Source organism: Lutzomyia longipalpis, chromosome 3 (genome assembly GCF_024334085.1).
Source record: "Lutzomyia longipalpis isolate SR_M1_2022 chromosome 3, ASM2433408v1".
Classification (NCBI taxonomy): Eukaryota; Metazoa; Arthropoda; class Insecta; order Diptera; family Psychodidae; genus Lutzomyia; species Lutzomyia longipalpis.
The window spans coordinates 8,046,395-8,058,154 of record NC_074709.1 but is presented as its reverse complement, the minus strand read 5'-3'; positions in this window follow the sequence as shown (position 1 = coordinate 8,058,154).

Sequence of the window (11,760 nt, the reverse complement as noted above, 5' to 3'; positions counted from 1 at the left end):
CTTTCCATTTGGAGACCATAAGGAAATGTTATGCAAAATATATCATAAATCTACCCTTTTTTCCCGAAGCGCATGCAGTTCCACGGCGCGAATTCTCTCTGTGAGGGGTGGGGGTGTTTTCGCGCGAAAATGGTGGAGAATCAATAAACAAATTTTTATTTTTATGAGATTGGCATCATCTGTTTGAATATTGCGGAAAACTTAGTTTTATTATCTCTGCACTCCTGCCTGTGGCTACATTTTCTATGCCTCCGTCAGTTGGAAATGGAGAGATTTGTATGCTTGAGAATTTTCCACGATATGCGAATGGAGTTTCCTCATCCTTGTAGCACGATATGGGAGAAGGTTGGGGAGGAGTGGGTGTGTGTGTCCCAGAAATGTCTTGAAAAATAAACAAGAGAGACACAATATTTTTCGGAGGGTGGCGAGCCAAGAATTCTTATCTTTTGCGCGGTTCCTCGTTCTCTGCCTCATGGGTTATGTAAATGAAGAGCTAAGGGTTGGGGGGTATCGAACACAAAGTGCATAAATATATTTTCTCTCTTGCGGTAAAATGATCTTCAAAGTGAATTTATTTTAATTTATTGCAATGATGTGAAGTGGAGGATAAATTTAGACGAATTTTCTTCTTTGCATTAATTATTTTTTAAAGATTAATTGAATATTTCACAGGAAAGTGTCTCTGTGTAAATTATGTGTTAAATGGTTGAAGGATCGGGAAAATTCTTCTGATTTTGTGAGAGAAATTAGAGCTTTTACATACATACCTGTATAGATAATTTTTTCCATCACATACATTTCGGCGATTTTCGGGGACAAATTCAAAGATTTTCCGTTTGTCCATTGAAAATGATTCCGTGGGATGTTTTTGTAGATCAAAGAGAAAATAGAAGATTTTTCCTCGCACAGAAAAGACACTTTTTCTGTGCAAACACGAAAAGAAGGAAGATTTCTTTTCTGCGAGAAATTAGATAATTGATGTGGGATTTTGTTTATTTCTACCTCCCACCCTCAATATCCCCCCGGAGCACAGTTTTTGTACCTTCTGATGATTTCTTATTACTTTTCCTTTATGACGGAAGAGAGATTAGGGGTTGGCAGAAAAAAAGAGAAGCTCATAGAATCGAATGAATGAGCAAATTAAACGCACACACAGACCAAAATGTCTTTATTTCTTCTTCTCGCAATAAGATTCGTTTTTTTTCTGCCAATTTCAATTGGTGATCGAGAGCGAAAAGCTTTCCCGCCCAACTAATTTTCTTATACATTTGGCATTTGAGGAATCATGCGAGCATGATTAATTTTGTCAAAAGGAAAAATTTTTCTTTTGGTCAAAATAAACAGATAAAAAGGCGTTTGATGAGTGAGGGGGAAAAATGGAAACCACAGAGAGGAAAAAATTTTCCATTTGTCGGGAAAATTCCACAGAGAAATAAATATTAAGCAATGTGATTAATTATCCTTGAAATTTCCCCATTTGCGGAGGAGTTTTCAATGTGAATATTGAGAAGACTTTTCACGGAGGAGGTTAAGACACAATTAAACCATTAATATCGTAGGATTATTTGGTAATTTCACGTTTTTATGCCCTTTGTTTTCTTTCTTGCATAAACTCCATTGTGCAACCCTTTCTTGGCGTCATTGTTGCACTGTGGAAAATGGGATGAGATGAATGAGAAAATTCAAATTCTAAAGAATTTTATTTGATAAATCTCATGATGAAGTTAGGAGATAATATAAAACATATTAAATAGATATAAGGAATAAATATTGTAAGAAATTTTCTCGGAAAATATCAATAAAAAGAAAAACTCTCTCCACAGCCATTGAGAAAGGTTCTGAGGGAGCCGAAAGCTCTGGAAGAAGAATTGAGTTTTCTTTTTTTAACTCCTGGTTAAAAAGAAAAGCCCCTACTGACGAAGACCGGATCAACAAAAAAAAAAAACAATAATAAATTTCTTAAAATCACTTTCTTTATTTAGGCACAAATTCTTTTAATTATAAAATGATGGAAGTAATATTTATTTTTTTTAATTTCAAAGGAATTTTTCGGAAAAGTGACCGTTGCGAACTTTTAAAAAATTAGGGAGCTTTAAAATAATTATTTTCTTGTGTTGTTTTTATTTAACAGATTCAAGGCCTGATGAAGAGGAAAATAATTCCCGAAACGTCGTGCGTAAATGTGTAATGAAAGCTTACAGTTTCCTTTAACCTGCTGGCCGCCAAGACCTTGGAGCTTCCTTAGAGCGCCAAGGTGGGGTCGTTGAACGACCCCAAGAAGGAAGTCGATTTTCTCATAAACTATAAAACCGGGAACTGTCGGGTCACTACCTTTAGACTCCTTATATAGTCCTCTTGCCCCTTGCATCACAAATTCGCCACCCGGAAACACGCAGAAGAAGATATTAGGGAAAAACATTTTTCACTCATTTTTCACACTTTCTTCGTGAGAAATTTGCCACGAAGTTGACCGCAACTGCTATTTTTTTTCACTACTTCCCCACATTCCCCTCACTTCCCGCACCGTGATAAATGGCAATATTTCTCGAATATTCTTTATTGTTTTGCACATTTATATGCTTCTAATTATGTTTTATGTTGTTTATGTTACTTATTCGCGATAATTCTGACACTGAGATGGTAAAGTGAGAAAGTAAACACAACCCTTCAACCCCCTTCAACCGTATGATTTATGACTAACTTCATTCTAAGAAATTTTCCGCAGCATGGCCGTTACACCAATTTTTGAATTCCCTTCTTCTACATTTTCCTTAATAACTTTTCTTGTGGTGGACGGATTGAGCTGAAATTTTTACACAACCTCCTCAGATAACCAAAGAACTTATTTCCAAAAGATGGGAATGGTATCTTTTATATTTATTAAGTTATAGCACGAAATATAGAGCTGGGGTCGTTCAACGACCCCGCTTGGCGGCCTAGAGGTTAACTTAAAAATTCTTTTTTTTTTTACGTATTAGGGCTATATTGCAAGTTTTAAGCCCTGCTATCACTCCTTTTTAAAGATTTGAATGATTTTTTTTCAAGATTTCAACGATTTTCTACAATAAAAAATATCATATAAAAATTGATGAAGCATATTCGATTTCTCACAGTGTACCTTCAATTGCTCCAAGCTTTGCTCCAAAAGAGCTTTTGGAATCAGCATGGAAATTCTTGCTATTAGACAAGGATTTTGCTCTGTGTGGTAAAATTCCTCCTATTCGGTGCATTTTCACTATGCGATTCCTGGAATAAAATGGCAGAATAAAGCTCCATGAGTTGAGGACCTCCTTTTAACCCGACTGGACGCAGTGATGGAGCTTGGGCGGAGGCAAGTACGCGGTGAGAACAATAAAGCAGCAAAAATGTATTAAGGGGGAAGATTCCCGTGCTCGTGGGACCTCCCGGATGGTATTGTTTCACCTAAAAAACCTCCTTTTGGTATTAGCATGAAATGCTATGGCCAGAGATTTTTCTTTTCTTTTCTCTCACCGCTTTTCGAGCGAATATAAATGGTTTTTCTCCGGGGGAGGAATTACGGCGGGACGATGAGGATTTTTGCTATTCATATTTGAAAAAGGATTTATTTTAAATTAAAAATATTAATGAATACAATGGAATGAAAATTGCGAGAGTCCTGGAGATTCTTTACATTGTGGAGAGGTATACGGTGTACCCATCATCCCCCCACCTTAAATGCCTTCATGGAACTATTGTTACCCATCCAGTGGAAAGAGTGAAAAGTTGTAGTAGAGATAATTTGAATATTTTCAGTGGGTATGCCAGAGACTATTTGGTGCACTTAATGTTATATCGTAAATTACAAGTTTTCTGATATCAAAACTCCCCAAAAAGCGATGAAGAATGGTATTTTATTCATGAGAAATTGTTCTTCTTTCGCGAAATTCCCACCCCCGCGAAGAACGCGAACAAAGTTATGGGAATTCTTGAAGGAACTATCGCATCGGATCTCTTCTATTGGTGCACGTATGTGGGGAATCCCACGAAATACCATCGCCTTTTGGCAAAAGGAACTTACTTAATTCTAAGTGAATTGTGGGAAGATTGCAGTCTGCATTGGGGTTATAATTTTCTTAAAATCCACGTGAAAATGTTCCCCTGGGCCAGGGGTGGGGGAGTTTGTATACCGTCTTAGGAACAATATTCCCATTTCCCATTCACCTACACCAGGGAGATTACAATGAAGATTCTGCATATGTGTTTCCCGTTTAAACATTCACGGTGCTGATAATCCTCTTGTGGTGAACACACCGCCCTGCACAGAACATTTCCCCGATGCCTCAGAGATCCCATCGCAATGCGGGGTGAGGTGTTGTGGGAAAAGTCTTCTTCATCAACCACTGCTGCACATTGTTTCAATTTATTCGTTTGAATGCGTCGCAGGGCGATTTGATGATCTTTGCAATCTCACAGGGTGATACACGATAAATGGGGCTTCAAATTCAATTACCCCTACCGCAATCTTTCGTCGTGGTCCTTTCTCCTTCATTTTCTTGCGGGGTTCCTTTTTAAATAACCATCACACAATAATCCGTGTCTTGTGCGACGAGACAAAAGAATTCGTTACTATCCCCATGATGGAGGACGTTGGAGGATTTCTCCCATCTAATTTGAATCTCTTTTACATTTTTCATTCTCAACAATGGACTTTCTTTTAGTACCCATCTTAATAAGAATTTCTACGGTGTGGAGAAAATTAAGTGGGGTAAGTTTGAAAGGATTAATTTATTTATTCATAAATTCTGTCTCAATTCAAATCTCTTGGTCGATTTTGATAAATTCATTTTGTTATTTTTATAAAAGATCTGAAAAATTAATTTTTCAAAATTTTAGATTTTTCAAAATTTGAAAAACAACCTATTACAGCTTTTGAAACAGAATATAACTTTTCTAATAAAATTACACACTAAAAATAATTTTAGAAAATTTGCTACTAAATTTCCAGTTAATGTACTTTTTTTTTCTTTTGCATAAGTCAATCTATGAAATATTGTAAAGTTATTTTTTTCTCTATAAAAGTTAAAAAATGAGAAATGAGAGCAAGAATATTTAATTAAAAGTGGTTATGTTGGACTCAGATGGCTCACTGCTAGGCTTTGCCATCTTATCCTGAATTTCTTTGCAATTGTTTATTTTTTGTTATTTATACTCAATGTAAAAAGAATTCAGTTGAAATAAATTAACAATAATAATAAAAAAAAATAATTTTCCTGGGAAATTAGTCTTTTTTTACATGAAAAACAGAAGAATTTCCCATGAGCTTTTTTTTAATAAACTAAATTTTTACTAAATCTTTTGTTTTTTTTTTAATTTTATAGTAAAAGTAACTGAGAATTTTCTGTTTTATGTCTTTTATATACAGATTTACTACAGTTTAGTAAAAAATAAATAAAAATTAGTTATTTCTCGTAAACTTTAATAAAACTCATTTTACTAAAATTTTTCTAATAGAAAAAATTCTTAGAGATTTTCTAAAACACCGGAGAGTGCGCATTCTGTATTTTTTACTAAAATTATTTTTAATGTGTAAAAAGAGCATCCCTAATTTTTTATAAAATATTTTAAAAGAAAAATTGAATATTGAATAAAATATCGCGAATAACTTCTTCTCTAAAAATTGAAGAGATTTAAATTTCTTTTGAAATCCCTCACCCCGCATATTTCCATCTCAATCAGGAATCAGGACCATCCATTATCAAAGAGGAATTACCTCTGCAAATTCATCACCACCTTAAAATTTATATATGGATGAATGGGAGTTCCATGTCAATCGCTGACAGAGGGATAGTATGTGGGGAGGAGGAATCTTTGGGAGACCAAAGAAAAATGATCCTGTCTTTTATCATCCGTCTTAAGGAGTCTCGAGACTTAAAAGTCTGCGTGTTGTCGTGTCTTTTGACTCCGAGAGGGGAGAGTCTCATAAGCACCATAGGGCAGGGTGATGATGCTTAAGCCTCCCCCCCTGTGCCGGGGGGTGAGACAACAATAATGGGAGGGATTTTCCTCATTTGCGTCCTCGAAACCCTCATCCTCCCAACTTCGGTGAGAATAAAAAGAAACAAAAACGGAATTAGTATCTTGCCGTTTTGAATTTATAATACATCGCACACACTTTTTTTTCCGTGTCCTCCCTGAAATAAATACACCGCGGAGTCCTCCAGCTTTGGTCCAAACATTAGAATTCAAACAAATGTAATCTCATTGTAAGTCGCTCTGTATAGATTAGGAAGTATAAGAAAGTGGGAGAATGCTGTAAGAAGGTTTTCAAGAAAATTATATTGCTTGAAAATCTTTCTCGAGATTCGAGAATTTACAAAGAAAAGAATTTTCAGTAAAAATCAGTAAAAATACAAAGATTTCAGCAAGAGAATAACATTACAATTTAATTAATAACATATTACTACTCATACATAGTAAATATTACATTATATCAGTCTATTATTGGATTTTAGCATAAATTGCTTCACATTTAGACGAAATAAAATATTATGGCGTCAGAAGGAAAAGCACTTTTGGCTCAAAATTAAAATTAATTAGATTGATTTGGGAAAACTTTTGGAGAAGCTGGGTGAGCTTGAAAGCTCGCTCTTTCTCGTTTGAGTACACACAGTACCGCCCCACTAAAGAAAATGCCTAAAATAGATTAAAATATATTGACGCAAAGTCATATTGTACGGTAATAAATTCATAATTTATGTATCACAGCGACGAGAGAGATACGATGATTAAGTTACGGAGGCTCGTCTCGCCTTGCTAAAAGGCCACCCTCTCTTGGTTGTTGGGCGTGGATGGGGGTGGAAAATATTGCCATAATAATTGTCGTACACATATAAGCATAATCAAATACGGAAGTGATTTGATAAATTGAGCAGTGTCGTCTCCTCGTCTTCGGTGAATGTCACATTTGCATTGAGGATGCGGGGGTGGCGGTACATCAGAAAAGGGTTGAACCCCCTCTTTTCATTTCTCGTGTAATTTGATCAAATTTTCAACATAAAAGTTGCGGGGCTTTTGCCCAAAATTGCCAACATTGCCCGAATCATCTGTGTGGGCGATGGAAAAGTCCTTTGAGGTTCTCCCAAAAATTCCAAGAAGCCATTGGCTCTATGCAGAGAATGGGGGTCATGGGTAGACGTCGCAAAGGAACTTTGGCCACACATTCTTCTCACTAATCCATCGTAATTAATTTAATTCACTTCCTTGGAGCTGTAATTCGGCATAATTCCTCGTGTCGAAGCGTGACGGTCATTTGATTTTGAGTCTTAAGGAGAAAATTTTGCGAGTCTCATAAAAATGGAGCATAAAACTCATCTTGTTTGCATTAAGCGATGCGCACTCTTCCCCAAAAGGGAGCTCCTCCCGTGCCAGAAAAGTCGGGCGGGCTGTGGGGGGGTTGTGTGAGTAAATCTTTTTGTTTGTTAAACCCGAAACGAAAAACGAAAAGAGATGCTCGAGGGGTGGATGAAAATGATCCTCCACCCGATTGCTCTAATTGTTGGATGTTGCTAACGTCCAAGAAGTCCCATTTCCCAACGATGTATTGCAAACAGTTGGACATGAGAGCCGCGGAGGCGGCAGTGAAAGCTTTTGAGTGGAAAGAGATTAAAAGAAGATATTTTTTCAATTCGTAATCATGTTTTATAAGTTTTCGAATGGTTTGGTGGGAGGACTGTAGCAGTTAAGAACTTTAGCAGAAAAAGTTTCGCAGTTAAGAACTTTATAAAAGACTTTTTGAATAATTTATTCTCTTCATCAGGACCGAAAATTCATAAAAGAATAAATTTAAATACTTAACGATCAATAACTTATTCAAATCGGTTAAAGAATACGCCCTCTATAAACGTTTTGAAGAATTTATTCTCTTCATCAGGACCGAAAGTTCATAAAGGAATAAATTTAAATACACAACGATCAAAAACTTATTCAAATCGGTTAAGGAATACGCCCTCTATAAACGTTTTGAAGGATTTATTCTCTTAATCAGGACCGAAAAATCATAAAAGAATTTTAAATACAATTGCAGCCACTGAGGAAGGTCCGGATAAGGGTTGAAAGCTTTGGGAAGACGTCTTTCTTTTTGGACGAAATTTTCTACCCCTGGCGACGACCGGAAAAGCAAAGAAAACTGTCTTATGCCAGGTTCAACACAAAGTTTTAATACATAACGGTCAAAAACTTATTCAAATCGGTTAAGGAATGCGCCCTCTATAAGCGTTTTAAAATTAAGTAAAGAGAGAATAACTTATAAATTCCTTAAGAATTATTATTACATAAGCTTTTCTTAACAAAAAAAAAAAAACATGCTGCGCCGCAACCTTTGAAAGAATATTCGGCTCTCACCTCCATGCTCAACCCTTCCTCCGCATGGCACATGCTTCTCTCTGCCCATAGCATGAGCCAGCTAGTATAGAGTAGAAAAGATGGGCTGAACGAGCCGGAAGTAATTGCTGAGAAATTTATCGACTAAACTTAATGTAGTGGGAATTAAATTTTCCCAATTGAAGTGGAGCAAAGGAAAAGGAGTAATGTAATCCATCTTGAAATATATATATATATATATATATTTTCTTTTTCCTTTCTTTCGCGTGGGGTTTAATGGGGGTACAGTGGCAAAAATAATTCAATTAACTTTGGCAATCTCGATGGGAGAAAAACGCACACAAAAATGGAAAAACCTCTTCCCAATTGCTGTGGAAAATCCTCCCGGACCTCGTGAAGCAGATGCTGTGTGATTAGTATATTTATGGGTTGATTCTTTCACGCTTCGTCTAACTAAATATTGTCTCTCAATCATAATTTTCCACCCAAGAGGGGGCACGAACCTTTAATTTCTGGATAGCCATCTTTTTTGCCAAAGGGATTAAAACATAATACCTCGCCAAGAATACGCTTTTTTCTCGTTTTCCTCCTCCGTGACCGTGGCGAATGTCGAGGGTGGTGGGATGATGTTGTTTTTTTGCGCCACCCCCTGCCTATTACCCCGGGGATTTCGTCATGAGAGTCCTTCAATAAAATGAAACGGTTTTAGGATGCCTGAAGCGCGTGGTTTTCATGATTATTTACCAAGAACAAAAAAAAAGCAGAGACCATCCCCTTAAAAAAATCCTCCACTTTAGTATTTTTTTGTGTTGGAAGAAAAACCATTTTTTTTTTGGTTCATTTGGAACGAAGAAACCCCTTTTTGGATGCTACTTTTTCCCATCACGCCGTTCTTTTTTCCGCCGAGATTGTGGTTGTATTAATTTCCATCTCTCCACGGCGTACCCCTCGTTATGTACCTTCCCTACATTGTCCATGGGGTACTCAAATGATTGGAGAAAACGGGATGCCCAATAAGTTACGTCAGGGTGGAGATTTTGAGCCAAGAAAAAAGGCAGAAGCACCGCATGAAGTACTAATCCATCGTTTAATTTGGCTTTTCTCTTTTCTCGAAAAGCGTCCAAGAACAAGAGTAAGACTTCCTTGGAACTTTTCAGTCCACTCAGTGTTTCCGATCCAATGATTACACTATGCAACGTATTTTTTGAGCTTCAAATTTCCTTGTTAAGCTTGTTAAGGTAAGAATATTTTCACAGAGAAAAGTTAGGAAGACTTTTAGTAAATTCGAGGAAAGAAATTTTTTTCTTTAGAAAAAAGTTTTTTAATAAAAAAATAAGGGAAATAGAAAAGTAAATCAATAATTTTTCTTCACAAAATTTTCCTCAACTTGTCAGCAAAAATTACGTTGCATTGTGTTTTAATTGTAAGCACCACCATAAGGAGCAAGTCTAGTCACGTATTCGCTTAAAGACGTGAAAAATTAGCAGTGGAAAATTAACACTTTGCTCCATAACTAACAACTCTCGCCTAGATTGGATTGTGGTGGTCGCCTAATTTAGATTTAGAGGGTACATTGGAATTTTTCGCATAAATGGCCATTCATATTCCAATGGAGGCTTTCGCAGGTATGAATTTATGTTCCCATCGCGAGCATCCTGTGTCAAGATTTTCCTCGCCATATTTCGGGATTTATTGCTTTTAATGCCTCTCTTTTTGAGGAAAAATCAATAAATCTGTGGAAAACAGGGTGAAAAGTCATTTTTTGTACATATTTGGAAAATTTCAGTAAAATAATTCTACCAATTTTTCCATTGATGGAGCTTCGCGAGGGAATTGGGTTAATTGATGTTGCTGAATATAATGCCGTTGTGGCTTCCATATTGCAATTAAGGGTGTGGGTGGAGCACTCCCATTGCAAAATTTCGGAATTTTGTATTTTATTTAAACAAAAGTATTTAATTTAATTTAAATTTCCTTTCAGAGATTTTCCTTTAATTATCTCCCGGCATTTGGCTTTAATTTCGTCATCTCGTACGAGTGGAAAAGCCCGTCAAAGTGTGTGGGTGGGTTGGACCGGTAAAAAGCCACCCGTGGGTTATGCAAATATTTTGAAACCGCTTCAAAGATAGGCCAATTTTGAGAATCAAAGCGTTTTATCCAATAAATTTATTAATTTGAGTCCACCCTTCGTCACATGCGATTTACCAACGATATACTTTTTCCACATCCCACCGCAAACATCGAGGGGTTGTTGTTGACTCGCCGTGCATAAATATGAACAACCACCGATGACACGAGATAGTCCCTTTATGGAGTGGATATACGTGGTCTGGGGGTGGACTAGCTTATATGAGGAATGGGGTGAGCACTTCTACGCTTTGCTGGTAAGTTGTGTAATCTTTTGTCCGATGGAAGTATCCCAACATTAAATGTCAAATAAATATTTATTGGAGGAGCATCTTGAGACTCTTCCAAAGCCAAACTTCTTAACTTCGGGGGGGGGCTCTCGCTCCCAATTCTGCAGTCATCTGTCATTCCTATCGCAGCTCAAGAGACTCCACCGTTTTTCTTTTTGCCCGCGTCCATGGGATTCTCGTGGATTTGAGTGTCCTTCAGTTAGCATCATAAAATGTGTCCAAGCGATTGGATGGGGTGGTACGGGGGTTGAGACCACCCTGGCTAATGGGAAATAAATCGAAAGATAAAAAAGCATGTAAGAGGATTTACTCAAACTGACCCCTTGGTGAGTTCTGTGCAGAATCAATATTTCATATATAAATAATTTTACAAAATACCTCCTCCTGAGCTTTTCCAGTTGTATGGGAAAGTACCAAAAGAAGAAAGTTGCAATATAAGAGGCATTATATCGGTATCAATGTACCAAATGGCAATCCACCCCCTCAGCAGGGATATACCGAGAAACAACCCCACAATGTAACCCACCCCACATGCTCTTTCAAGGGGGGTGTGAGTGCTGAAACTCCATACAGAACACTGACCAAATGCATCTTTGGAAATAATATTCAGACGAGCTTCCGTCTTTTGCGTTGTGTGTGCATTTAACTTTTCAAGTGTCTCTCAGTGGAAGTTTTCCCGCAAAATTTCATTAAGTCACTTAAGCATAGTGAAAGTGGTTATCTTTCTCCCCTCACTATATATCCACTTGAAGGAGAATTTTCTTCTCATCTTATAAAGAATATTTCCTCACAGCTTCCAAGTGCTGTGTGCTGTTGCTGAAATTTCATTAATAATAGCTATTAGCTCAATTTTCTTCCTCTCTGAGGGGGTATAACCCTATCTTTTATTGAAGAAATCGTTCGTTAGCCCTCCTATTGCCATGAGGGGTAGGTGAACGACCCCAGAGACATTTTTTGTGTTATTTTGCATTGGCTGAGATTTGGTGGATAGATTTAGTGTCAG